General features: G+C 44.9%; 1 long non-coding RNA gene across 8 annotated transcripts in view; it reads right to left on the bottom strand.

Annotated features, from left to right (window-relative positions):
• Positions 1-12,505: 12,505 nt before the first annotated feature.
• The window catches only part of LOC119707714, a 288,774-nt gene continuing 274,090 nt past the window's right edge, over positions 12,506-27,189 (bottom strand). For all 8 annotated transcript variants that reach the window (XR_005258828.1, XR_005258826.1, XR_005258825.1 and 5 more), the window contains one exon: positions 12,506-13,932. This is a non-coding gene — a long non-coding RNA (uncharacterized LOC119707714). The remainder of the gene's footprint in view (positions 13,933-27,189) is intronic.

The following is a 27,189-nucleotide window of genomic DNA, read 5'->3' as shown; positions in this document are numbered from 1 at the left end:
GCCAGGGAGTCTAAATGGATTTAAAAGAAAGGAAGTCTGCGTAATGGCATTAAGGAAAAAAAAACAAAACCCAAACAAACCTTCAAGGAGGAAATCAAATATCTTAAACTTGAATCTGATAGGGTAGCAAAACCTGAAATTATGTACAATAAATACACCACTGCAACAGACGTGGGGAGCCAAAGCAAGCACCTGAAAACTCAGGTTGCACTGGGAAGTGCTGAGGCACCTCAGCTCCAGCAGCACAAAGGCTGCTCCTGTTTACCAAGGCTCATCAAGCTCATGTTAATTTCAAGAGTGTTTTAGCACAGCTGGGAAAAATTCATGCTATAGAAAGCTTGGCTTTACAAAAAATAGTAGTTTCTGAGGTATGCTAATTATTTTATAAGTATACAATGACTGGAAATACTTTAAAGGCAAACAGAAACAAGAGTGGATTGAAGCTGGGGGTTAAAAATGAGATGCAAGACCTTTCAGTAGAAGCATGCAAACATTTTCAGCACAGATTTTGATGGTTTACTACATTCTGCTTCCTCTATTCTCCTCCTCTCCAAATTGCATCAACATTTAATGAAAAAAATATATATGGGAAAGGAAAAATAATTATGGATACAGTAAGACAGAAAACACTTAGTGGCCATAAAAATACAAAGATGCCATTATTACTATTTATATTACATTAGCAATCACAAAATAATGCACACTTTACCAACACAGAGATACAATCTCATCCTAAAATGAAAAGTTTACACTGGAAGACAATGAGCAAGAGGACCTGGGCCTCCTTGCTGGGCTGGGTTTGTAGCCAGCACCTGTGGCTTTATTTTCTCACCTTTCTCTCACCACTGAGATGTGCCTGCAAACAGGTGAACTCTGCAGGGGTACAGCCATGGTTTTATGGCATGGCTGCTTCTGCCATGGAAATACATTAACTCAGCTATGCAATGGCACTTACAAAATACTTTTAAACTGGTTTCATTTCTTAAACTTGTTTCTTCCACACTGCTGCTGGAGAAAGACGTTCCCAAAGTCCCTACATTTCTACAGGCTCTAAAGAGGAGTAGAAGTAAATTAATTTAAAAGAAAATTCAGACATTTTCCTGTGGGTTGCCCTCACTGCTGAGGCTGCTCATTCCCAGCAGCCTTGCACTGCCTGCCCGAGCCACACACAAACCCAGGAGAGATGGCACAGAGGTGCTCCTCACACAAACTGCCCTCTCCTTTGCCCAGTGTCCCAAGCACTGCAGCTCTTGCAGAGAGGTCAGCTGGAGAGTAAAAGAGGAAGAAAATGATTGCAGAGTAGATCATCTCATCCCTTCCCCCGTGTTGACTTTTCCAGGCCAGTTATCAATATCATCTGCATCTTCTGAAGCCAGCTGCAGTTCAATATGCTGGAAACTCAGCACGAATGCACCCCAGGAAAAGAAAGGGCCGAGCAGAAGCTCACTCGGGAATTCTGTCAGAGGGGACTGGAGGCATTGCTGTGCCACTGCAGCGTGGGCACAGAGCGCTGCTGGAGCGCTCACTGAACACCAAGGGTCAGGCCTGCCCAAAGTCTGGACCTTTGCTGGAACACAGCTGCTGATCCTCCAGTGCACAGAGAGTGACAGAGACACAAATCCCAACTCCTCCTCCATCCTCCACAGCAGCTCTGCCCTGGATTGGGCTGGGATAGGGGTAATTCTCATCCCAGGGGGTAGTGCAGGGCCGTGTTTTGGGTTAGGCTGAGCACAGCATTGCTGGCACTCTGCAGTTCCAGTTCTTGCTAAGCAGGGCTTACCCTGAGCCAAGGACTTGTCAGCTCCTCACTCTGCCCTGCCTGGGAGGAGCACCAGAGCTGGGAGAGGACACAGCCAGGACCTCAGCAGGAAAGAAAGGTGGCCAGTGCCTCAGCAACATGCCCAGCATCACAACTGAAGTTTATTTGCATCTCTTGTTTTCCTTGGGGTTTACTTTTGTCTCTTTCGCTACTTTCCTTTTCATTACAGCAATTGATTATTTCACTTTAATTCAATTATTAAACTGCTCTCAACTCGTGAGTTTTCTCACTTTTCCCCTTCCCAGCCCCACTGGAAGGGAAAGGGAGCCTGTGCAGTGATTAGCTGCCAGCTGGGGTTAAACCACAACCAATTCCCTGCTTGCTCTTCGGCAGCACCTGGAGGAAACTGGAAGCAGAGTGACTGCTCAGATGAGATGATCTTCAATGTCCAGACAACAACCAACATAAAATTTCATTCAAGCTACACTACAGGGCATGTTTTCAGCATTTTTGTGGGGGGGAAGATGATGCTTGGGGAATTAACTGCAAAACTCCCATTATTAATAGAAGTCACACAGCTAAATCCCCACAACCTATAAGGAAAATATTGCCTTACGTTTATTTCTGTCTGGTATCACTCCTGATCTGTGCTGACAGCACTCTCATCATGAATAACATTATGTCAGGCTGCCCAATGATTCCTGAAACTGTCAACAATGTTTAAAGTCAACTTCTCCAAACTTTTTAAAAGTTAATCATCTTCACTCTGGAAGCATAAAAGTTGAATGCAATAGAAAATGTGCAGATTCACAGCAAGTTTTATTGACTTGCTGGCCAAAGCCTTCATCTAGCTGCTGAAACATTTACATACAACAAAGCACTGTCCATAGAAAGGATGTCCTTAAAGGCCACAATATACATGAGATGGCAGAGCTGAGAAAGTGTGGAGAATAGTGCACAGTCCACTTGACTTTTGCACTAAATTATAAAAGCCCTCAGTCAATCCCATGTCTGCAATCAGCCTAGTTTAGGGAGTTTCAGTGTAACACCATGTACAAGCACAGCTGAGAAGGAAAAACTCTTGAGAGATCTTAATTTCCTTGTCTTCTTCTGTTGCTATCTGACTTTTTTCAAAGTATGAAAAACCATCAGTCCTTCAATTTCCCTCAATTTATTTATTTTTTAATTACTACTCACCAATGTGATGAGAAGTTCCAGAGGGAAAGGCTGAAGAAAGAGCAATCAGCGTGCTCTTTACCAGTTGAAAGTGTAAATTTTCTTTACTAGTGGCCCCTAGGCAGGTCCACAGGGGGCACTGGCAAAGAAAATTCCTTTCTTTCTGAAAGGCAGCCAATCAACTTTGCATTTTTAAATGGCTCAATGACAAATAAATGCATGTATAAATTGTTTCAAATTGAGTTCCTGAAAATGCTGCACATGCTTTAAACACCCACGTATAACATCTCTTTCTTGTTAATTTTGCACTTCCCTTTTGTTGTCTAAAGGGATGTTTTCAGCAATAATGACATTAACTTGTACTCCAGACCTTGAACTACTGACCTACACACAGCCAGGATTGCAGGAGCTGATCCAAACTGAACTGACTTTCTGAATCCTCTGTTGGCCTTCACTGCTCAGAAATCTTCCACTCTGTGCTTCTCCAAAAGCTGCAGCTCCTTCAGTCAAGTGATCCCATCAGATCACGTTGGGATTCCCCTTTAAAAAGCTGAGATTTACTGTTAATGCCCAGCTGAATGCACTGAAGAAGCCCAGAAACAAAAAGTCAAAGAGAAAAAAAAGATGCAGGAATCATTATTTTACAATACCAAGACTATCATGCCAAGCTTGCGTTTTGGGGTTTATTATTTTCAAATCGTACTTGCTGGCAGCACATCTGTTTCACTCTCTGCACTGTTGAACCAAAGCATTTAACCAAGCAGCCAGCAAAATCTCAGTGCACTGGACTGAAGTCCTCCTCAAAGATCTCCAGCCTATGTTTTTTACAAGGAATAGAGGGTGTACCTGTCAGCTTCTCTCAAGAGTTAACAGGGAACAATTCCATTTGCAGAGGAAGGCACGGTTTTTCCACTGGTCCACATTAACCTGGGAAAGCCTTTAAACCACGGATATTTCCTCAAAATCTGTTTCTACTGGTCCTTTTCACTTTTGAAGGAGCAGGAAGAGGATGAAGTAGAATGCAGAAAGAGTCTCATGGAATGCCCACATGATAGGGCCTGTCTTAAGGAAAGCTCTTATCTGTAAAAAATTAATTCAGTCATGAGAATCTAAACATAGCTCCCTGCTCACAAAGAAAATACAAACGACACACAAAAGCCCTCTCATTTTGGGGCTGGGTAACCATGGATAAAATAAAGCAAGGAAGAAGTAAAATGGTCAGAAACTGTTTGCTTTCAAGTCCTTTCAAGTGCCCCCAGTCAAGCCATTGATGTGGTGTGGCCCAGAAGGGGATAAAGCACAAGGGGATCTGCAGCTCATTTGTACATTTGTGTGTTGAACACTGGGGCCTCAGACTGGACGTGCTTCCTGAGGAACAGGAGCATTTTCTCTCTTCTCCTCCCTCCTTTCTCCTCCATGGCCAGGAGCCAGAGAGCTGTGCTGGTGAGAGGAGGTCACTCATGGGCACCATGGTCTGTGACAGCCAACGTGCACCAGGAATTCTGTCATCTCAGGGACTCCAGCCACAATGAGCATCGCCCGTGTTTGCCAAAAAATGCACTGAGGTTCAACCCTGTACCAGGGAAACTCCCTCCATCAAACAGACACTTCTGACATGGTCCTGAAATGGGACTGGAATGGGACTGAAATCCAGCCTAGGCTGTTCAGCCGTGCAATTACAGCAAAGGAAATAATGATAAATATATAGAAAAATAATAAGAGTGAGGGTGATACAGCACTGGACCGTGTGCTTAGAAACAGAACAAGATCCTGAACAACCTGACTTAACTCCCAGGCTGGACCTCCTTTGAGTGAATGGTTGAACCAGATGGCTTTCAGAGGGTTTGTTCCAACATTCTGACCAATTTGTTCCATCAATTCTGCCTCTAAGTGTGGTTTAAATGGCCAAACTGCCCACTGCTAGTGGCTACTTGAGGGCTGCTTATGTGGCAAACATTTGCCATGCATCCCATTCTCCCAGGGAAATTTCTCATTAAGGTAAAATTGTTTAAAGTGACAGACCAGGAAACATGAATTACTGTAACTTGTCCCTCCAGGTTCTTCACACCTCCTCAAAGTCCTATATGAAAAATAATTACCAATCCTTAGAATAAACACAGATCTCCATACCTCCAGTGATCATTCAGAAATTATTTTGGTACAGGAGCAAAGACTTTGTTTGCAAAGACAAAATTCAGTCAGGGGTTGCTTCAAGCTCTGCTGGAATGTTTACAGCAACTTTTATGCAATCTGACATTCCAAAGAGAACTGACAGTAATGGACTGGAAACACAGGGAAACCATTACAGAACAGAGAAAAAAGAGTTTCAAAAGAAAGGGAATTTGGGAGCTAAATTTCTTGAACTGGCTCTGATAAGGGACTGGCTGAGCAGAAACCCTTTGAGGAGCTTTCAGACTAACAAGATGACACTCTGCGTTGCTGCAAAATGCAACACAAAAGTTGGGATGTGAGGCTGAAGAAATATTCCCCTCTGGCTTTTGTTTTGTCAGATTTGATGGAGCCAAGCAGCCTTGCCACGGAGCAGCAATGAAGATGGAAAGGCCTTCCAGGGAAGCTTTAGAGTCCCCAGGAGAAAGGTCCTGGAGCTCACTCTCTGGAAACCTGTCCCCATGCCGTGCTCCAGGGGGGCAGCATCCACTGGAGCCACAGTTCCTGAGGCTGCAAGGCTGCTCTGCACAGCATCTCACCTTCACCATCTCACAAACAGCTGGCTGGGGCAATAGGAAATCCTGGCTGTAAATCAGGTGGATCTGGGCATTTATACAGCATCGCAGGTGCTGCAGCAGTGCCAGGACAGCAGAGGGGTTTTTCCTGGGATAGCAGACCTCCTCCTCTCCAAAAGTACAAAACAGATCTGGACGTGTCCTTAGGAGTGCACACCGAGACATTGTTGTGATGACAATAAATGACAGAATTGACAATAAACGCTCCACCCTTTGTGCTGGGGCTGAAGCAGACAGACATTGACCTTTCCTGAGATTTTAACAATGCTCTGTGAACATTCTCCCACCTCTGCAGCTTCAGCATTCAGCTCTTGGTCACCCTGGAAATAATTTTTTTTTTTTTTTTGATTCTTGAATCCTGGTTTTCCTTTTTTTCTTTCCTTGATAGTTCTTAGCTGGAGATAATGCTCTTTGGTGACCAAATGCATGTGTAGCACACCCCAGGAGGAGGAACATGACTTTATTTATGTTATGATGTATGTTTAACAAGTGATGGGCCCCATTACTTGCCCACACCCCATCACTTTTCCACAAGATGCAAGAGAGCAATGTAGGCCAACAAAAGTTACTGAATTCCCACTCTCCACCCATCTTTAAGAACAGGAAGGCAAGCTCTAGAGTCTCCTCCAATTATAATGTAGCTCAAAGAAAGCAACATTTTTAACTTGTTATGTGGAGTAATTCTGGTTCTTTCTAATAATGGGTGAAGATTTCTACCCCTATGTCCCTCACAATTTTGGAGCATTCTAAATTTCTGGTTTCTTCAGAATTAACATTGCTACTAAAATAGAAAATTGACATTTAAAAAACTTGCAAAATATTCCTCTTCCTTTCTTTATACTGCTGAGAGCCTCTGATTGATACCTCACTCCCCAAATCTTTCCCTCACCCAGTGCCAATTTTGTACTGAAGGGTGGTGTCCTTCTCCTTTTTGCACACAGATAACACAGAGCCATTTTTCCTCCCTCACCTTGTTTTATGGCCTTGCAGAATTACTGTGGACATTCTCCTCAGAGCTTGGAGAACTGGGCTAATTGTCTGTGAGGTGACAACTGCTCCATCCACACGTCTGCAAAACATCTCAGCGAGCCACTCCAATTAACAAAGTTTGATTTAATTGTCACTTGAGAGTTCTTCCCAGAAGAACTCCTTCAGGTGTACCCAGCGAGGCATGCACTGAAACAGAACAGGTAAGGATTAAATGTCCTGCCTACACCCAGAGCCCTGCACCTCAAACTCTTCCTAAAACACTAATTAATTAATTAAGACTCAAGTTATTCTCCGTGGTGGAGAAATACAGCTTTGCCTGCTTTATGTAGGTCAAGGTCCGAGGCAGAAATAGGCCAAGTTAATTGGCCAAGATCCACCAGAAAGCACGCAGCAGAACTGGAAATTCAACTATGACTTCACTGCCAAGATGTCTCACATTCCCCACCCAAAAAATCAGTCGTACCTTCATTCATTCCTTCCTCCTGAACACTTGTAATTTTGTAACTCGATGACCATCATTTCCAGTTAGAGTGAGCAGCACATCGCTAAAGCAGCACTTAGAATCTTCTTTAGAGGAAGAAAATAGAAGTACAGTACTCCAGAGCAATGCAGAATAAGAGGTTTAGGGTTGTTAACCTGATACTTGCTCTGATTTGATCAGCACAGTCCAGGTTTGGAAAGCTCAGACAAGCTAAAATTGGTAACTTTGATATTTTTGTGACTTTATGTCATCATCCATAACACTACTGCATAGTAAAACATTATACATGATGACATAACACCTGGAGAAAGCATTGTGCTTATCAGAAAGGCTGTGGGTTCAGCCAGTTCAGCTCGAGACCTCGTGAGCATTTCTGAGCTCTTAGCCAGGCTCTATCAGCTCTGGTTATTACCTCCGTCCTTTTCCTGGCAAGCTGCTCCAAAACAAGAAGCAAATAATGTGGCTGCATTGTCTGCCCTGTGCAAAAGCCACACAGGGGTTTAACAGTTTGATGCACAGCAAGAGAGATACAGGCTGTCGCCTGTTATGGCATGACCTTGCAAAGGTGACCAAAAAGAAATTTAAATTAAAAATAAGAAAAAAAAAAATAAAGAGTGCTCTGCCTTCACAGACCTTTTGTGTGAAGGCAGCTCCAAAACACGTGTCAGGGAAGCCAGAATAGTGCTGATGAAAGAAAGTGGAAGAAAAGTTGTCAGTGTCTCTAAGAAAATCCCCATCTGCAGCAGAAGCTCCGAGGCAGCAACGGCTCAGTCCCAAGTTTAAACCCGCTCCTGAAATTCACCATCTCCGGGGCCTGGCTGCCTAATAAAGACTACAGGGTGTTGAGAAGCACAGTATATTATTTCATTAAGTGCTTTTTCGGAGAAGGGGATTTAGAAGTAAAACTGCTGGCTTTGTGTGGCAAGGTTATGACCTTTGACAACTTTGGAGCTTATCTCTTTCATCTTCCCACTCCCCCGAGACCCCGAACTTGCGGAGGGATGGAAACGGGTAAGCCGGGGCCAGACAGAGTCCAGCATTGTTGTGGGGCTGCCTCCTCTCCCTCTCCCTCTTTCCCCTTCTCTCTCTCTCTGCCTCTCCCTCTCTCTCTCTTTTTTTTCCCCCCTAAACAAAACAGATCTGAACTGAGCCAAGGAAACAAAAATGTATTGTTCCTCGCAGATGGAAGCGAGTGTCGCCTAGGTAACCAGATTAATCTCCTTTTTCTCTCCCTTCCTCTCTTGTAGTGCGGTAATCGGTGGGCTCTTTTCACAAAAAAGCCAGCCTCAAAGCTGGGGCTCTAACTAGGTTCCTAATTAGCTGCAATTTACAATGAAGACAACATGATGAGATAATAGAAATTTGCAAAATAATGACATACCTCAGCAAAATATTCCTCCTCCTAAGAACCATTTTTATACAAAAACAATAAAGAGGGCCCTTCTAAAGCAAAGCTGGAAAATGGTGGTGTATTATGTGACACAGAACATTATTGTTCGCCTCTTGTTCCCCCAATCAACAGCTTATTGTTTGGCATCTTAAATAAAAATGACTCAAATACAGGCCACATAATGATCTCCATTGCGCTAATACACTGTATATACAGAGTAGTCAAAAATGTACCCAAGCCAAGGCCAGTGGGGCTGATAAAGTAGCAGGGCCCAGAAAGGTAATTTACAATACAATGCACTAACTATTATTGCTGGCCTTAATCACACGTATCTCCCTGATTCCTGTCAGGATGCGCTCCGACATCAAAAAAGGGCACTTGAGCGGGGGGCAGCCGGCTAATGAAATATGATGGCTGGCATTTGTTTTCATGTGGTGGTTGGCTCAAACGAGGCAGCTCCAGACTGTTAGCCAACAGTCTTCCCTTGTGCGACATCAAAGGCTCCCATTGATGGCGGGGAGGGAGGGCGCGGGCAGCGGGATGGCGGGAGACAGCGCCGAGGGAGGAGCGCTGGGCAGCTCAAAGGACCATTAAATCCTAATCTCTACCTTATGTCCAAGGAGGAGAGGGGGAAGCGGAGCGGGCAGGGGCCGGCCTGGTTCCCCAGCTCCAAGGGGAGGAGTGTCAGCGCCTCCGCGTGCGGCGCGGGACGTGGATGGGGCTGCGCAAGGCTGGCTGGTCGCTGCTGTCGTGGGGAGCACGCCGAGCTCAGGGCGGCTCTGATCCCAACAGAAAGGTTTCGTAAATAGCAACAGATTGCCTAAAACCGTCAGGAAGAGCAGCAGCATCAGAAGTCACTCCTTGCTTGGCCTGTGGGCTCAGCGGCGTTGATCAGTGCGGCTCAAAGTGCTGGCCTCCAGGACTGTCCCTCAAAGAAGTGCAACTATGGCCACTTGGGACAAGGATGGAAGAGCATTCTCATGTACCCTGACCTGGTCTTTTGGTTCCTGAGAATGGCAAGAAGCCTAATTTCCTTCACAGAGTAATTGAAAGGATTGAGTAATGTCATATTACACAGAGCAAGCCAAGTGCTGAAAGCTGCTGACAGGAGACGTGGCTCCAGTGAGGTCCTGCAAGACAGTTTACAGCAAGGGTTAACCATTTCAAGAGCCACTGTAACTCCACTGCCATCTGTTTATACAACTTCTTTCATCTTTCTCAAAGCACTACATGGTATTGTAAGTTAGTTGAGGAGAGCCACTGAATGCATCAATGCTGGACATTATGCTGTGCAAGAATGAGGAAAAGAAGCTTTTACAAGTACCCCAAATTCATTCACTTTGAATGACCACTGCCATGAGGTTTAAACAGGACACAGGGCAGACCAGGCCTTGGGGTTTGAGATATTATTCCAAACACTCACATCAGAAAAATATTGATCCTGAGAGCCTTTAGAAGTGTAATGTGACACCTTTAAATCAACAACAGTGAATATTCAAACAATAATTAAAAAAAAAAAAAAGAAGGATTCAGGTTTAAGACACAGAACAGCACTGAAAACAGATTTCAGTTTTGGAATGGGGTCTGCTGTAAACAAACACACCGTGGTCTGCAAAGATTTCTGGGAAAAAGAGAACAAGGTGGACAAAACGTGAAGCATTCAGTGTTTAAATAGAAATAAACAGCAAGCAAAAGATGGTCAGATCCTTGTGTGCCTAATCCTATTCTCTCCATGCAAAGTGTGATTCAGCTGCAGAATAAGGTGCCATTTAATGTAACAGCATCAAAACTGCTTCTGGAACACAAAATAATGTGTGAGGTACTTGAACCGCTTGTCAGGCAGCCCTACTCCAGCTAACGCTGAGCATCTTCTTATCCCATTGACTTCTCCCAGCACGGGAGCTGGCAATCTACCAGAAGTATGCTGACACACGGGATCAGGCAGCACCTAAGAAAAGAGCAGGAAAGTGCAGAAAATGGCTTTGAACCTGTGAACCCAGTTCAGTGTAAATCCCGTGTTGACATTCCTGGTCACAGAAGTCACTAGTGCTTTCTTGCACCAACTGAAAGCCACATCTAAAGGTTGGTGTGTTAGCTTGGTTTGGTTTTTTTTTTTTTTTTGTTTTCACATACTATATGCAATTCTATGGAAGGCTAAACATAGCCTGTTCCTTTCAGGCTCATCTGAAAAAGCACACCCAGTTTAAAATTTAGATTGCTATACTCAGAAGTAAGCTTTTTACCTGGCAGATTTTTCTCCTTTGGAGCGTGGACTGTAGTTTTGCTTAAGCTACCCAGAGGTTTCATCATTGCATGCTCAGATAATCCTGTGTGGAACAGCCTCCACACACCAAGGATTCAGGGAAGTGGGAGCAGTGCTGCTGCCCTGGACATGCCACGCCAGAGTCAGAACAGCAGCTCTGTATCTGCACCTGGTATGCCTAACACCAGCTTGCCATTTTACACAGAAAACATCAGCTCTTCCAGCTCCTTGGATGGATGAAACAACTCAGAGAGAGTTAGTTCCCCACAATTACAGAGCTCTAGCTGGTACTGCAGGTGCGTGGCACAAATGGAATTCGATTGGATTTCCCTGCATTCAGCATCAGAAGGTTTGGAAGCCTGTATATTAACCTTTTCTCCACAACAATCCTACCCAAAGCACCGCACCACAGGAGGTCAAAACACTGGGCATAAACCTTGCAATATCATTCCTTCCCTTCTTTTTATAAGTCAACAGAAGCGTTTGTGTAAACAAGCGTTGCAAAGCTGGACACTCAGTGCGTTTTCTCCTCTGGCACCCCGAGTGTCTGGCACGGACTGTGCTATCCAGTATCCATCTGAGATCATCTACACCATTCCCCTGGAATAGCACCTGCGCCCTTGTGGCCTTGAATGGCTCTCACAATTCAAATTTACAAATGGCTTTTGAAAATTACCCAAACATCCTTCGGCATGAGCAAAATCTGCTGCGACACAACTGCCTGGCCTTGATTTTATTATGATTATTACCACTCCCAGCCTTTGGGGAGCTTCGTGTGTGTCAGCACATTTCCTTAGCATCTCTGAGGCTAAATCTCAATCTTCCTGCCTTTTGTACCTCAGAACCAGTTGCAAACAGCAAGAAAAGCTACATAAACCATGGGTTAGCTCAGGATACGAGGAAATCCACGCATCTAACTGAAGTTCAATGCTCTCCAACTCTATTCCTCCTTCTCTTGCCCCTGCCCCCCAGGGGAGGGGGGAGGAATGGTTTAAATCAATAACCAAAGGCTTCACTTTTACAAACCCTTGAGCCATTGGAGCTCAGAGTCCTTGGTGCACCAGCCCCAGCCTCCCCCACCCTGCACACACGTAACACACACAGAAAAGCAGTGCTCGCAGCCTGGCATTAACCGTGTTCATTCAGTGCTCTTTACTTAAAGGAAAAAACAATTAAGTGAAACCTTGAAGTAATCTCATTCTGCCTATTTAGCCTCTTCATCCCTCAATGTGTGGTTAGTAAGTGTTGCAATCAGGGGCTAAGGCCTGCTATCATTCGGCCTTAATTAAAAAAGACACAAGCAGTGGAGCTGTGAATTAGAAATGTAACAACGCACTACCCCTGATTAATTCGAGGCTCATGTTGGATTAATAACTCCAAACAAAGAACAAAAGGAAATTGTTATGCGAATTGCAGTCCTCCCAGGCCAGACAAAGGTCAAATCACAGGATTTCAATTTCATCCGGAGTCGCTTAATCAACTCCCTCGGAAGGAAGACCATATGCAGCCCTGAAAGCTACCCATTGTAGTCGTGTTGTCACTGGACCTGAGAGACAGCACACAGATAATCCCAGCTATTCCCCATCTTTTCTCCTTCTTGTCTGCTCCTTTTCTTTTTTCTTTTTTTTTTTTTTTAATTTTTCTTTTTTTTTTTTTTTAGTTTTTTCTTTTCCTTTTTTTTTATTTTCTTTTTTTCCGCCATTATGACAAAAGCCCTTCATTAGGGCTAATGATTAAGGAATAATCTGAAGCCAGGACAGGATAGTATCTGTGGGAAAGTGGCTTTTGTGGCTGCTGCCCCATGGCAGCATCCTGGCTCTCACTCCCCACACAGCTGCAGAGGTAGCCCCTCATTTTGGGGGGGTCTGTGTGGCAGCAGCAGAAGCCACCAAGTGCTGTGCTTCATTGCACACCACACAGTCACTCACCCCCAGCCCTGGGGGACTAAAACAGGATGTTTGGGACACACTCAGTGCGCTGCCTACATCTTCACGCAGAGGTCTTTTGGGGATGTTAGCTGAGGAAGAAGGATGTTACTAGTCTGAAACCCCATCTCCGACCAAAACTATGCCACAAAGAATAAAATCCCATATTTTCTTGCTGTTGACACCCCCAGTGAAATCATGATGGAGGAGTTTGCATGATCTTGGATATACTGCCCTTCCAGTGAGCAGGAGCAGGGCATGCCCCCCCGTTCCCATGGAGCATGACTTCTCATAACTCACGTGGCAGAGCATTTTACATGGACTGCACAGGTATTGTGTATAAAGAAAAAAGGGAAGCTCGGGTCTACTTGGGAATCTGGCACCTCATGCCAAGAGAGAGCCTACAGAAATGAAAAAAAAGCAATAAAGAAACTTCAGAGGGCTCATGCCCACCCTGAGTGCCTTCTGAAGGGCTCAGCCCAGCAGCTCAGGAGCACCAGCTTGCCTGGTGCTGCCAGCAGCTGGCCCAGCCTGGATGGGCAGGCACCTCTGTCAGCTAGATCCCTGTTGTTTGTACACATCTCAAATGCAAGCTGGAATGTCTCAGGTTCAGTTCATTGGGGGTTTGTTGTTTATTCTGTACCAAGAACACAGTTTGGGACCAAATTACTGTCCCCAGGAATCAGCTCCAGCAACAGGCCAGGAGCCAGCAACACTCCCCACCTTGACCTAGACCTCTTGCTTAACTCAAACAAACCTCTCCTGGTTTACATGGAAATGAGATACAAAGGCTCAAGCAGCAGTTCTAATCCTCAGTTCTGGCTCAGGTAATATTCTGTGCATGAGCTCCTGGTGCAGGATTGCTGGCAAATGCAACGGGACTCTGCCCTGACTCCACCAGGAGACACCTTCAAGCCCAAGGGAACCACACAAAACCTGGCACTAGCACCTGGCACTGCACCAGCAGCTTCCAAACCTGCAGGCACCGAAGAGCAGGAGTTATGACTGGGATGTGAAAACACCTTTCTGGGGAAGTCTCTTACCTGTGGAAGGTGCTGGAATACAATTGCAGGTCGCTCGGTGAACTCGAGAGAAGATCCTGTTCTGACTTTCAGCTTGGGATCATCTCCATTCAGCTCTGTCACAAGCTACTCTTGGTCCTCTTGCCAAGGGGCTGCTCACACAATTGCTGCCTCTGAATTAGCTGTTGGAGGGGAAGAAGTGGTTTGTGAATTGCCTTTTCCTACTCAGAAAGATTCCAGTTTTAAATATTAACCCAATACATGACTATTCAACTTCTCCGATGCTTTCCTTTTAAGTATCCATACTCTCTTGCTTTACATATTGATTTCTTAGCATGCAACCAAAAATTAAGATGAAATACCTACTGTGCCATGGAAAAAGAGAGTCATATACTCAGAAACCCTTTCGCCTCTGTTATACCACGTTATTAAATCCAAATTACACAGAATGCAAATTCTGTTAGAAATGAATCTTTCAAGCATTCCACCAACTCCAAAATGTATTCAAAAATAATTTTTGAAATCTGTTACTATTAGAGGCTCAGCAACAAATTAACTTACATGCACTGCCAGCTATTTTAGCTACTTCCACTCTTCAGCACGAAAGTAAAATGAAAGTTTTAAGTATGCAGCTCCAAAAGTTCAGCCCATGTATTCATCTGTCAAAGAAGGAAACGATGCACATATCCCAGGGAGAGCAGCAGGATGACAAGATTTCCCTTCCCATTCATGTTGAAAGCCAGTTTAGCTTGTAGCCCTCAGTCTAAAGGGAGAAAGGCTGGTCACACATTTCTCATGTTTTCTAATTTCTAAAGAGCAAATCAGTTTCTTCTGCCAGAGTGAAAGAACTGCAGAACCATTTAGGTTGGAACAGACCTCTGAGATCAAGTCCAGCCTTTGATCACCACTTTGTCAACTCGACCATGGCATTAAGTTTCACATGCAGCCATTTTCTAACACCTCCAGGGACGTTGGCTCTACCACTTCCTTGGGCACTTGGGCAGCCCATTCCAATGTTCAACAACCCTTTCTGTCAAGAAATTCCTCCTGATGTCCAACCTGGACCCCCCTTGGTGTAGCTTAAAGCCATGTCCTCTGTCACTGGTGCCTGGGAGAAGAGGCTGACCCCCACCTGGCTGTACCTTCCTGTCAGGGCGTTTAAAGAGTGATAAAGTCCCCCAGAGCCTCCTTTTCTCCAGGATAAACACCCCCAGCTCCCTCAGCAGCTCCTCACAGCACTTGCTCTCTAGACAGGAGTTGTTTAGGCTCTCACTTCACAGGTCCATGAGATGACATTACTCCTCTCAACACAGGACATGCACCTCTCACTCACTGGCCAATTGCGTGCAAATAAACAAAAGATGAAAGCTGATGTGCTAAAAAATAGCTCAGCACAGTGATGAAATACATCCACTGCTACTGTAATGCTACCAAAAAAATTAAAAAAAAAAGAATTAAAAAAAAAAAAGGCACTTAGGACAGCTCTCTTCAGCTTTCTGCAGACAGAGTCAGGGCCATCTGCTCTCTCCCAGCCCCAATGCCAGCACAGGCCAGGTGTGCAAAAGTTCCTACAGCCTACATCAGATGATAACCTACAAATCTGCTGAGGATGAGGAGGAAAAGAATTTATTTAAGTGACTGCAGACCCAACCAGCCCACTACTAAGTTTGGCACATGCATGCTGAGTCCTGAAATGAAACTTTGCCCATCTTCACAGCTCCTGCAAACACTGTGGCCAAAAACAACTTCCAAGGAGCTCCACTGGATGGGACAGGCGTAGCCTAAAACATTCCCCATTGCACTCTGACACAGCTACACGGGGCCAGGGGGGAGGACAAGCCCTGGTAAGCCACACCTGGGGACCAGCAGGCTGCCCCAAATTCCTGTGCAACCCCCCAGAACTGGCCGTGCTTTGGAGCCCACCCCACTCTCCGTGCTCCTCTCAGCTATCTCTAAAGCCTTATGGATTTTTATAAATCCCAAAGCATCAACAACAGGCGAGCACTGAAAGCTGCCCTCAGCCTGACTCGCTCTTTGCTTTGTGGCAATAATCTCAGAGCTGTGTACCTGTATCTTTAAGCAAATAAACCAACAAATTTCCCTGATTTTACTTGACATTTTTTCTTATCCTTTCCCTTTACCTAGGAGCTGCCTCTTTCTCTTCCTTTCCAAGCAAACAAGCCACCAGTGAGAAACATTCCTCCTCTGTAGCTCTTACCAAGTGTGAAAGAGCTTTCACATCTCTTTACCTCACTGACCCTCCATCTCTTTTCAAATCACTGATAAGAAACAACATTTTCTTATCTTGCTAAGAACTGGGAACACTTTCCACTTCTATTACAGTGTTTGCCACCCCTATTAAACACTCTAAGAGCCTGCATGAAAAAAAAAATTATGCATAAATATGGTAGTTCTCTGATAGATTCCAAGCAACCAGTTTTTCAGTGGATAGCACTCCAACCTGTACTGCAAGCAAGCGGCTGTGTCAAAAGATTAAATATGATGGCACGTGCAGAGAAAACCAGTTATGTCAAGCCCATTTGTCTCTCCCAAAGAAAACCAAGGCAACCAACCAAAGATAATGTGGGTTCTTCCATTCACCTCCCCAAAATGCCGCTTCCACGGGAAGGATGAAATCGCGGCACAGCAAATTAGGTTTTACACCTGGGTAGTTTTTCCAAGGAAGTCCAGCAGCTTTGGTTAAGCTCACCTTAAGGGACTGCACACCATTTCTAAGTGTTGCTGGGGAGCTGCTGCTCTCCCTGTCAGAGCTGTCTGCTCCTCAGGACTTGGCATTAGGCAGGGCAAGACATAATTTCCTTGAAAGATGCAGCTTTCTTTCCAAGATGCAAAAATATTTCATGAAACACTTTTTTTTTTTTTCTTTTCATTTTTGGCTGGTTTTAATGGTAATTATGGGGATTGCCAATTATTGTTATAAATCTAGAAACACTGCAGTAACTTCCTTGTAAAAGAATTTATAATATCCTTGAACAAAGTTATCAGGAATCTTATCTGATTCTTCATTACTGTGATGAGATATTGCATAAAGCAGCAAGACTAAGAGTCTATTCATGTTGCACAAGCCTGGAAAGAGGCTCCAGAAGCTTAAAAGAACTGGGTGCCATAAATAATTTCACCTTTGCCTTTTTTTTTTTAAATTTCCTTGTGAAATCTGTCTCCTTTGCTTTGATGCCTCTGATTGAAAGGCATTGTGTAAATGACTCACATTTGCACAGCTCTGAAACACCAACACCAACAAAAGCCAAAACATACAATTTGGTGTCTTTGCCTGCTGACTAAACACTTTTCCTTGTATCTCCCTTTGCTTGGAGGGGAAATTGTTAGTTTCAAAGCTGAATGACTGCCTCAGTGAGTTGGGTAGCACACTATTGGTACAGTGTGATAATTAAGGGATCTTAGTTCTTAAACAATGCTGATAAAACAGAAATCCCTCTCCCTTTTTTTCTGGATTACCTTTAGAACTGAAATCAGAGCACGTAAAATGAATAATAATTTGCACCTTCTGTGAATGATAAAAGATTGAATCAAATTTTAACTAGAGTCTATTTGTAAATCCCTCAGGATGACATAATTACTATTCAACACATACCTTAATTAGCTGTACACATCTATTTCATAGTATTTAACAGGTTTAAACAGCTCCTATTGTCTGTTGAATGGATGTTCCATTCTCATCAAAATGGAAACTATTCTGAATTTCCTAAACTGGAGGAAATTTGCTCACAGAAGTGAAGAAATGATCTGGAAATTACTGTTCCTATAGCCAAATCGCTTTTGGTTAGGTTTGGTTTTTATTTATAAAGTTGTTTCAAATTCACCAATGGTACAAAGAATGGCATTGCAATGATGTAAATTACTGTTGCTGCTGCTCCTTTCCTTTTGATGAAAAAAGGTCATAGTCGCATTGTCTGGTGAAAAGAAAAATCTATTCAAACTTTTGCACAGAATTTGAAATTAATAAATGTCTCGGCAAGGACACGATTTCTTCCCGTGGTTTGGATTGCAGCATGGCCTCACCTCTAGGAAGGTGGTGAGGTGCTGCTGCTGCTTTCACTGCTCCATCATGGACCAGAAACAGGCTGAAATTTGCAAGCCAAGCCATGAGGTGAAAGTGAGGAATTATCATTTGAGCATTGGTGCAACAGCAGGCACCTGCCCAGCTGCAGAGGCTGCTCCTAAAACCAGTGGGATCTGCAGAGCAAGGAGCTCTGGCCACACGTGCACTGCCCTGGGCTGAGGCTCGGTGCACGTCACAAGCACAGCCTTCCCAAAAATCAGAGAATCCCAGAATCTCACAGGCTGGAAAAGACCCCAAAGGTCCTCAAGTCCAACCATGATCCCAACACTGCCAGGGGCACCACTGAAGGGCCACATCCACCCTTCTTTTCAGCACCTCCAGGGATGCTCAAGCAAACGGGAGTGACAGTGCTGGTGCACAGACACATTTGCACGTGGTATGTTTCCATATTTTGTCAAACTGCCCCAAGAGACATTAAAATGTTTGCTTTAATACTCATTTTATACTCTGTGCCACTTGCCCTCTGTTCTAGAAGGATAATGCTAAAGAAGCTGACCCTGCAGACAACTCCCTGCTCCCAGAGCCAAGTCCAAGTGGAGATAATCAACAGCCAGGGAAACGATGGAGGCTGAGCTGGGGGAGAGGGAAAGCAGCACTAGAAGTGCTTTTCTCCCCTAGACCCCTTTTTTACTGGTTTTACTGGGATCACAGGGAAGCCAAGAGCTCCACAGTGACAGTTAGGCAGCCCTGGGAAAGGGAAAGAGCAAGCACACTGCTCTGGCAGAGGAGAAGCTAAACAACTTGAGGAGAAGCTCTGAAAGATGTTGTAGGCACTACCCCTCCCCAAAGTCAGACCAGACTTGAAATCCTAAGATTTGCCATAAAAAATAATGCTTAGAAACATACACACAACCCCCCTAAACCAATGCCTCCCAATGCATTTGAGATCCTTTTATCTTTCTCTTACTTCTCTAGGCTGCCCTCATGTCATATTTTCAAGTTTTTCGCTGCAATTCCTTGTAGCCAAAATGTATTTTTTCCTTATAAGTGGAGGTAGAGATTCTTTCACATTCATATTATCTCATAACAAGGCTCTGCAAGACTTGTTACATATTGTAAGTTTCATGATAAAATTGCAGACATTGTGTGGGGAAGCTAATCTGTTTTGCCCCTGAAACAGAATGAAGGCAAACAAAATAAAAACAAACTTATTCAGTTGGGAATGCTTCTTCCTTCATAGTCACATTTCTTCTTCTATGTGTGATGAAAGCGTAAATGCCCAATCATTAAAAATTAAAAATATATGGATCCCTCAAATTATTATTATTATTATTATTATTATTATTATTATTATTATTATTATTATTATTATTATTATTATTATCCTATTGGAAAGAGAAGTAGCTCGAGCTCAGCCAGCTACAGAGGAAAAAACTACAGGAGGCCAAAGAAGGATTTACAATTCTCTTCCACTTAAATGACATCATCTGTGAGGAAACATGCATTTCAATGGAGCACTGTATAGAAGAACTTTGTCAGAGTGAAAAAAAGCCTGACAGTAGATCCAGGCAGCAAAACCAGGAGATTTGGAGCATCATAAAAAGGATGGTGGTACCAGCTCACAGGGACCACCCAGCATGTTCCATCCCTACTGAATCCTACCGTCTCACAATACTGATACTGTATTATTTATTGTTTGCATTATATATTATTTGCATTGCAGCATCCCCAGCAAGGCCTCCAGGAAGCCCCACAGGAGTATTTTCATGTTTGGTTGATTAGTTTTGCATCTGCATAAAAATATTTGCCTCGTTGCCTGAAACCTCGACTTCAGCACAGAAATACAAAAAAAGCAGGAAATAAATCTGATCTTTCTGCTTTCCAGCTCCAAGCTGATCAATGCTTAAAATCATTTGCTTATTATAATTAAAGATGAAGTCAGTGATACAAAGACGTCCTACAGTTGCAATCAGTGGGTCAGATTTCGGGAAGCACTTCTGAGTTCTGCTGGAGCCCCACTGAACTGCAAGCCTGTTGAGCAGTGAGCACAGGCATCTGAGCCAAAAACTCGCTCACTCCTCCAAACACCCCTTCCAAATCTCAATTTCTGAATCTGTGGAACACCTGGCCATGCAAATCACCTGTGATGATACCTGTTGTGCTGTGGTTTCACCACGAAGGCAGGAACATTTACACGTGAAACCCATTCTGTGGGCAACACTTGAAAAAATAAATATATGTATATGCATCTCCAGAAGAAAGAAACCTTGACAGAAACATCAAGTTTGCTGGGTTGTGTTTTCTAAACAAACAATATTGTAGGCAGACACATTGTCCCTACATAATACACTTTGGCACAATCACAGTTCATTCTTGTGTAAATAATTTGGGATAGCATTAGAAAAATTGCAAATATGGCACTCAATTTTATTAAGGAAACAACTGATGCAACAGCAACTATTGCAGAAATGGGATGGTAAATCGGCTGGGGCTTTACTCAATTTCTCCTTGGGTCTTTCTGATAGCTAATGAAGATATTTTATTGAAGCCATGCAGTCAGGCTCTACCTCCCACAGCAGGAAAGGTAGATACAACTAAGTCAGCTAAGCAACTTGGCTTTATTAATTCCTTTGAAGGAATCCAAAAGATAAATTTCTGGTTTTTGATTATTGTGGACCTGGAATAACATCAGTGGCTGCAGAAATGTGTCAAACTTGGAAGAAAGGATGGAACAGAACAACTTTTACCACCCATTTGTTCGGTGAGCTTGAGCTGATGGGCATTATTTTATTCTCAACAAATTAAAAACACCCACAGGCCATGCAGTGGGAAAACATGAATGGCATATTTGGGGTCTGCCAAGTAGAATATAGCTGGAAAAAAATTGGGTCCTAAGTCCCAAAGTATAGCAGATCTGTGCCCTGATTAGCTTACATTCATCCAAACCTCCTTCTGTGCCCTGTGCTTAGATTAGGTTGTGCACACAACCTATTTTCTATTTATGCAACATCTGCTCTGCTTTGAGATTGTGAGCAAGAACATTTCCAGGCTCCAAAGCAGGATGAGATTACAGACTGGCAAACTGAGCTGGATAAAACAAGGCCAGAGCCACAAAGATTTAGGTTCAACTCAGATTATTTAAGATTCCAAAAATGTCTCTATTTCACATTAACATAAGTGATTTCCCATATTTATACCTCCTTCCAGTTTTGAGAAGGAAGAGAAACAGAGTGCTTAATTAGTAGAAGTTCATCTAGTGCTGTTCTTTCACATGACCAGAGTGACAAATCTTGTGGCTATCATGTGTAGTGCCATAATTAAACCTTCAGCCCTGATTATTCAGCCCTTGGAGAGTCATCTAAGCCCTGTCATGCAGGCACAGTGATGTCCTCCTACCCCTGGAATGCAGAGGGGAGTGCAGGAGGAAAGGAGGCCTCCAGCACAGATCTCTCTCCCTTGGTGCCAGCATGAGAAGCGTTCACCTTGTGGGAGCACTGAGGCACTGGGAGAGGAGAGGGGTGCTGCTGAAGCAGGGGAGATGGCCGGGTAACGCAGGGTCCCCCTGCAGGTGATCAGTTCCAAATAAGAAGGAGGAGGCTTTTTTCCTAAGAAGCAACCAGCAAAATGCCTGTCAACACCTGCAGTAAAATTCACAGTGGCTCCTGTGAAAGCCATCTCTGTGAGCAGCCAGGCCAGGATTTGGTCTGCAGCAGCAGCACCCACTATGCGTGGAAGGTCTGTCAGTTTGTTCTAACAGCAACAGGCAGAAGGTACAGCATCTGACCAACCTCAGGGTGACTACCAGGAGCACAGAGCTGCTCCTGCCTTCCTGCTGGACTCGGCTTTCCTGGCTGCATCTCACACTCCCTGGCAAGGCACACAGAGATGCAGATGCTGCAGGACTATGAAGTTCACCAGCCCCGCTGATGCTCGGGGAGCCCGTGAGCTCACAGAAATCCCCACCCCAGCTCAAATTCACAGGCTGGTCAGAGAGACAGTGCTGCGCCAGTGTGGGTATCCAAGAGCTTTCAGCCGAGTTCAGTGGAATAATAGTTCACTGACAGCCCTCAAATAAATAAATAAATAAATGCATAAATCCCTCTTTACTTGGCCGTGATTGAGGGCTTCTTCCTCCCTTGGAGGAGGCTGCAGCACAAGGAATGCCATTCAGCCAGGAGGAACTGGCTGCTTCAAAAGCCAGCCAGGATTTCTCCCTCTCCCCATTCTTCCCCTCCCCAACACAATAGACCTGAAAACAAAAGACAGATTATTAGGTCTAAGTATGTAGCCCATTCTCCACATCGCCTTTCCTCCCTCCTCCCACCCCTTCTCCAGCACATCTGGTAACCATGTGTGGCAAGTGCTAATGAAGACTTTCCTGAGTGAGCCACAATTAGTTCCGACTGCTGTAGCCTCTCTCGGCTGCGCTGAGGATAAATACCAAAACAAAACAAATATCTTCCCTCCACTGTTCCTGAAACCTCCTCTTGCCCCTGGGATTCCCCTTCCTCATTTGCTGCCGAAATGAGAACAAAAAAAAAAAAAAAAAAAAAAAAAAGTGTATACTTTGAGGTGGTCTTCTGCCTGATTTCTTTTCTCTTTTTAAATCAGCATTTTATTCATTTTGATTGAACACGACAGGCAGGCAGCAGTGTTTCTATGATCCTGTCTACAATGGAGAATTGTTAAACAGATGTCCATTTTTTTCCCTCCTAGCCTGGCAGTATTATACACATAGCAGTTTTATCTGCTTGAGCAGATCAAATTTGTGTGTGTGAGTGTGTGTGTTGCCATTTGGAGTGATTAGAATAAGCTGCACAGAGGCAAGATGCATTGTGCACAATTAAGCCCATCTCCAGACCGCACATTTCTGTTTACTTTTGCTCTCCTCTCCTCTCCCCAATCAAGCTGCTAATAGAGCTGTTTCAAGTTTCAACAAGACCACATGAGCCGCTGGTCTCCACATGAAACAGGCTGTCAAACCCCGGCCTCTCCCCAGATCTCAGCACCAGCCCCTCCTTCACGTTTCTCTCTGAATCTGCCTCGGCTCTCACCTCCAAAATTCCCGAGGATTCCCCCGGCAGACCCTCAGTGCAATGTGGAATTTCACTCTGGGAGACTCTACATGCTCCTTGCCTTTGCTCTCAGCTGCGTCACGCCACACGGTCACCACTGACCAGCCCCTAGGTGAAAGTATGTTCCCCCCAGACAAACAATCCAGATAATTGCTGCGCAAGTGATGGTATCTGCGTACATCATATTTCAATTACACCTTATTCACTCAAAAAATGGCTGTGACCCTCCTACGCCTTGTGAGCAGCGCTGTATGCTGGAATGCAAAAAAAAACTAAGTTCCAAAAGCAGAACAAAAGCAAAACTGATGCTTAAAAAGGAGTTATTCTCTTAAAATACACATGTTTCTACTTGCCAAATGATTTCTCAGAGAAGATGATAGGCTGGGGTGATGCAGGGAGGGGGGAACAAAAGGGGTTTTAATCATGGTTGGGATTAAGGAGTTGTGTAACAATTGCTCTCCTTCCAGGCACATATACTGTACAGGCTCGCTGGAAATGATCAGCATTAAAGGAAACAAAGTGCGCCGTGACGCATTTCACATAAAGACAGCTGCATATACATTAACACTTGATTAATCAAAAGACACTGGTTATCTTTCTCCCTCCTGATAACCAGGAAATAGCACTTATGCACACAGGACTGACAGCCAAAGCCAGGCTTCTCCCCTACCCCAATTAAAGTACATAAAACCCACTGAGGGGAAAGGGGAAAAAAAAGAAAAGAAAAGCACAAGACTCTTTATAATTTGAGGGCCTCTTTCAAGACAAAAAACATTGCTTCATCTCCACGTAGTCTTGCTTTTCTCTGCACCAAGCAGGGAGTAGAGCAAAGCTGTGGTACTTCCAGCAATATTTTTCTATAAAACATAAGTTTTACACTTCGAAAAAAGGCTAATTTTATTGGTAATGAATACCAGCAATAACTTAATGAGTCACTGCAGTGCACACTTTAAGGAGGAGCCGGTGCTAATGCGTGAATAATTATTGACACAATTAAGTGCCCAACGCTGGGCCTGTTAAACTGCTTCTGGCACGTGAGGGCTCCTTAATGGCTCCATGGCACCATACAATGACCCTAAAAGGTTTCCAAGTGCAGAGAGCTCCCTTTTGCTACTGCAAGGGATCCTTGGATCTCCAACCCGTTCCCCGCCGGATAATGCTGAATTGGCAAGGATTTACATCCTGTGTGGTGCTCTGCCTGCTGCCAGGCTGAATAATTGCCTGTTTACCGATTTTGTAAACAGCAAGCTCACCCTTTGACCTGCCTCGGGAGGGACTGTCTGGTCCTCAGCCCTGCTGGGGCTTCCTCCTTCCCACAGTCCCCCTGGGAGCCAGGCTGCTGCTGCAAACCTGGCCGCTCCCTTCCCGCTGATGGCTGCAAGGTGCCAGCAGCACAGCAGCCACAGAGCCCTCCGAGTGTGTGTGAGGGGATTCATCTCCAACCCGCCTACAAGAGCTTTCCTGAAAGAGGAAAAGAGCGCTGGGCACAAAAATGGAGTGAAACACCCGCGAGCTGTTTGGGCGGTACTCCCATCCCAGGACAGTGAAGCCCCCAGTGCATGGCACACACTCTGCTCCCCTCTTTCCCAGCGTGGGCCAGGGTGCAGATGTCCAGATGTCCCAAACCTCCAGCCCTGCTTATCTGCAGGACATGCAGCAGAGTCGCTGGAGATATCTGCAGGTTTCCAGCAGAGTTATGTGTGAGGCAGCACTGCCATCCAGGAAGCCATAAAAAAGCCACCTCTGGCAAATCCCCCCGGCCTTGTTTCACAAGAAGGGCGCTGGTGTCCTCGGAGGGGATGTGGATGTCTGTGAGCGGGACAGCCTGCCAGCACGCCTCATCAGGGGGCTGCAGCAGCACACTCACAGCACACTGACCCTTCCTGTGAGCTCCTGAACTCCCTCTGACCTTCCCCAGCTATTCCAGCAGGCATGCGGGCCCACGAGCTGCAGGAGCAAGCAGACAGGCAGGAGGAACTATTTCATGTTACGATCGTGAGAATTGTCATGTTATGTCAATGCCACTCACAGCCCGAGTGCGGCACCCACGGAGCTGTCACTCACTGAGGGGTCCCAGGCCGGGTTAATGAAATGGCTTTGCATGTCCCCATCTGCACGATGCACACACAGATGCTGCCATCCTTGTGCTGTGGGCACATATCCACTTTGAAAACATGCACTGTACAGGACACAACAAAAAAGAACAGGAAAGCAGGGCTGGCCCGAAAAATGCATGTCCTGAATTAGGAACTAGAAACACAGTCTAGTGCTTCTCACACAAGAGAAAGCTTGCAAGGGAGATACCACTCCAAAAAACTAAATAGCTTCATTAATTTCCTTTTCTTAGATAATGGTAGGTGATAAACCCCAGTCCTTGTTGCTGACAGACAGCACAGGCCAACCCCTGGAGAAAAGCCATGTGTCCCACACGATGCCACATTCGCACTGATGCAGTCCCAGCAGACCTTCCACAACCCAGGCCCTTTTCTGAAACACCAGGAGTGAGCTGCAAACAGGACTGGCATCATGCACCATGAACTGAGGTGCTGGTACTTTCAGCTGCCTGACTTCTGAGTAGGGAGGAGCAGGAATCTTCCCCCATTTCTGCCCCCCTAGGCCACAGGAGCCGCCTGAAAGGGCAGTGGCGGCTCCACCTGCGGCTGCACCATGCCAGCTCAGTGGTACCACACTTCCTAAATGGCTCCGGAGCCCTTGCCCTGACAGCAGCAGGAGACAGCTGCTCCAAAACCAGCAGTCCTGCAAAGCCAGGCAGGGCTTGTGCTGCTGCGCTGGAGCAGGAATGCACCCCTGAACACCCGGCGCTGCCCACACCCAGCCCCAGGAAACTCCCAGGCCGCCCTTTCTTCTCTGCAACAAACCCAACGTGCAACGAAACACTGCCACATCCCATGTGTGTATTGACACAACTGGGACTTCAGCCCCCGTTTTGCTTTGTGTTTTTCAAGTGGCTTTGTTTGTCCTAAGATAAAGCACACGTTCTGGCCTGGCACAGGGGCCAGCCTCGCAGGGAACAGTCAGTGCACGCACCGGGTCACCTCAGGACGGGACCCCTCCTGAAGTGTTGACCTGTGGCAGGAGCCAGAGAACCCTGAGACACCTGCAGAATCAGTCCCCTTTAAAAAAAGAGAAAAAAAGATGAATTTTTCATGACTTGCAGCATGAAACGTATGTTTTGAAGTCAGCTGGTGTGAAAACTGCAGGGAAAAGGAATCAAACTTTAGGCTGCTGGTCATAGGTTTTTATAACATGGAGAAGAAAAAAACAGACATTGTGTTTGCATTCTATTTCTGGGCCTTTTAAGCTGTAACAGCATGAGTGGTATTTGCATCAGGAGTTACCATATATCATTGCAAGCAACATATGCATAGATGGAAAAAAGATGACGGCAGCAGCAGGTTCAGTGAAATCTCAGGATCTCTCTGTGATAGGGACCTGCTAAAGGTTTGGTTTTATTTAGCGTAGCTTAAAATGTCATTGGCATATGTGTTTCTCAATTAACACCAATTTAATACACTCCAGAAGTGTTCTATTCTGAGAGCAGGCTTCAGAGTTTACAAAGGATCTAACCTGACATTTTAGCACAGGATTTCCAGACCCATTTACAATCAGGAAGGCACGCTACGAAGGCTAGAGGTTTTTTTCCCTTCCACATTGTGTAATGATGCCTCTAATGATAAATACAAAAGTCAGAAAAGCCTAGCAAACAGCGCTCTACTATGGAAATTATGAGTCCCTCCATCCTCTGTGAGTCACCCACATCCCCCCTTGAAAGGGTGCCTTGCAGCCAAGGCAGAGTTTCAGCAAGTGCAAGGCTGGTTTTCCTTCCTTGTGCCTCAACTGTGCTGTACATTTTCCTCAACTGATAAACTGCCAGCTCACCAATAGAATGAGTGGCAAATATATTGAAAAACCACAAAAGCAGACCCCAAACTCAACGAGAAGTAGTCAACAATCCTGAAAACCCTGGGCCTTTTGACAAAAGTTTGAGGAGGGAAGGATTCACTGATGAAGACTTCCTAAATGATAAATACAGATGTCCAAGAGAATCCCAGAAACCAACCACTGAAAGGCTGAAGGATTATTTATTAAACAAAAGAATGAATTAAGAATAGGCAAGTATCATTTCATATGAACTTTACACAGACTACATGAATGTCTACAGTCTATTGAAAAAGAGCACCTGGCATTATTAATATTGATTTTGGAATATACAATTCATTAGATGCAATGGGCCAAATTCATCCCTGATGGAACCAGCAACTTCAGAGAAGCTGCAAGAGACAGAAATACATTTTCAGATC

The sequence above is a fragment of the Motacilla alba genome, chromosome 1A, assembly GCF_015832195.1.
Source record: "Motacilla alba alba isolate MOTALB_02 chromosome 1A, Motacilla_alba_V1.0_pri, whole genome shotgun sequence".
Classification (NCBI taxonomy): Eukaryota; Metazoa; Chordata; class Aves; order Passeriformes; family Motacillidae; genus Motacilla; species Motacilla alba.
The sequence above is the reverse complement of the archived record's forward strand: the minus strand, read 5'-3'. Positions and strand labels throughout refer to the sequence as shown.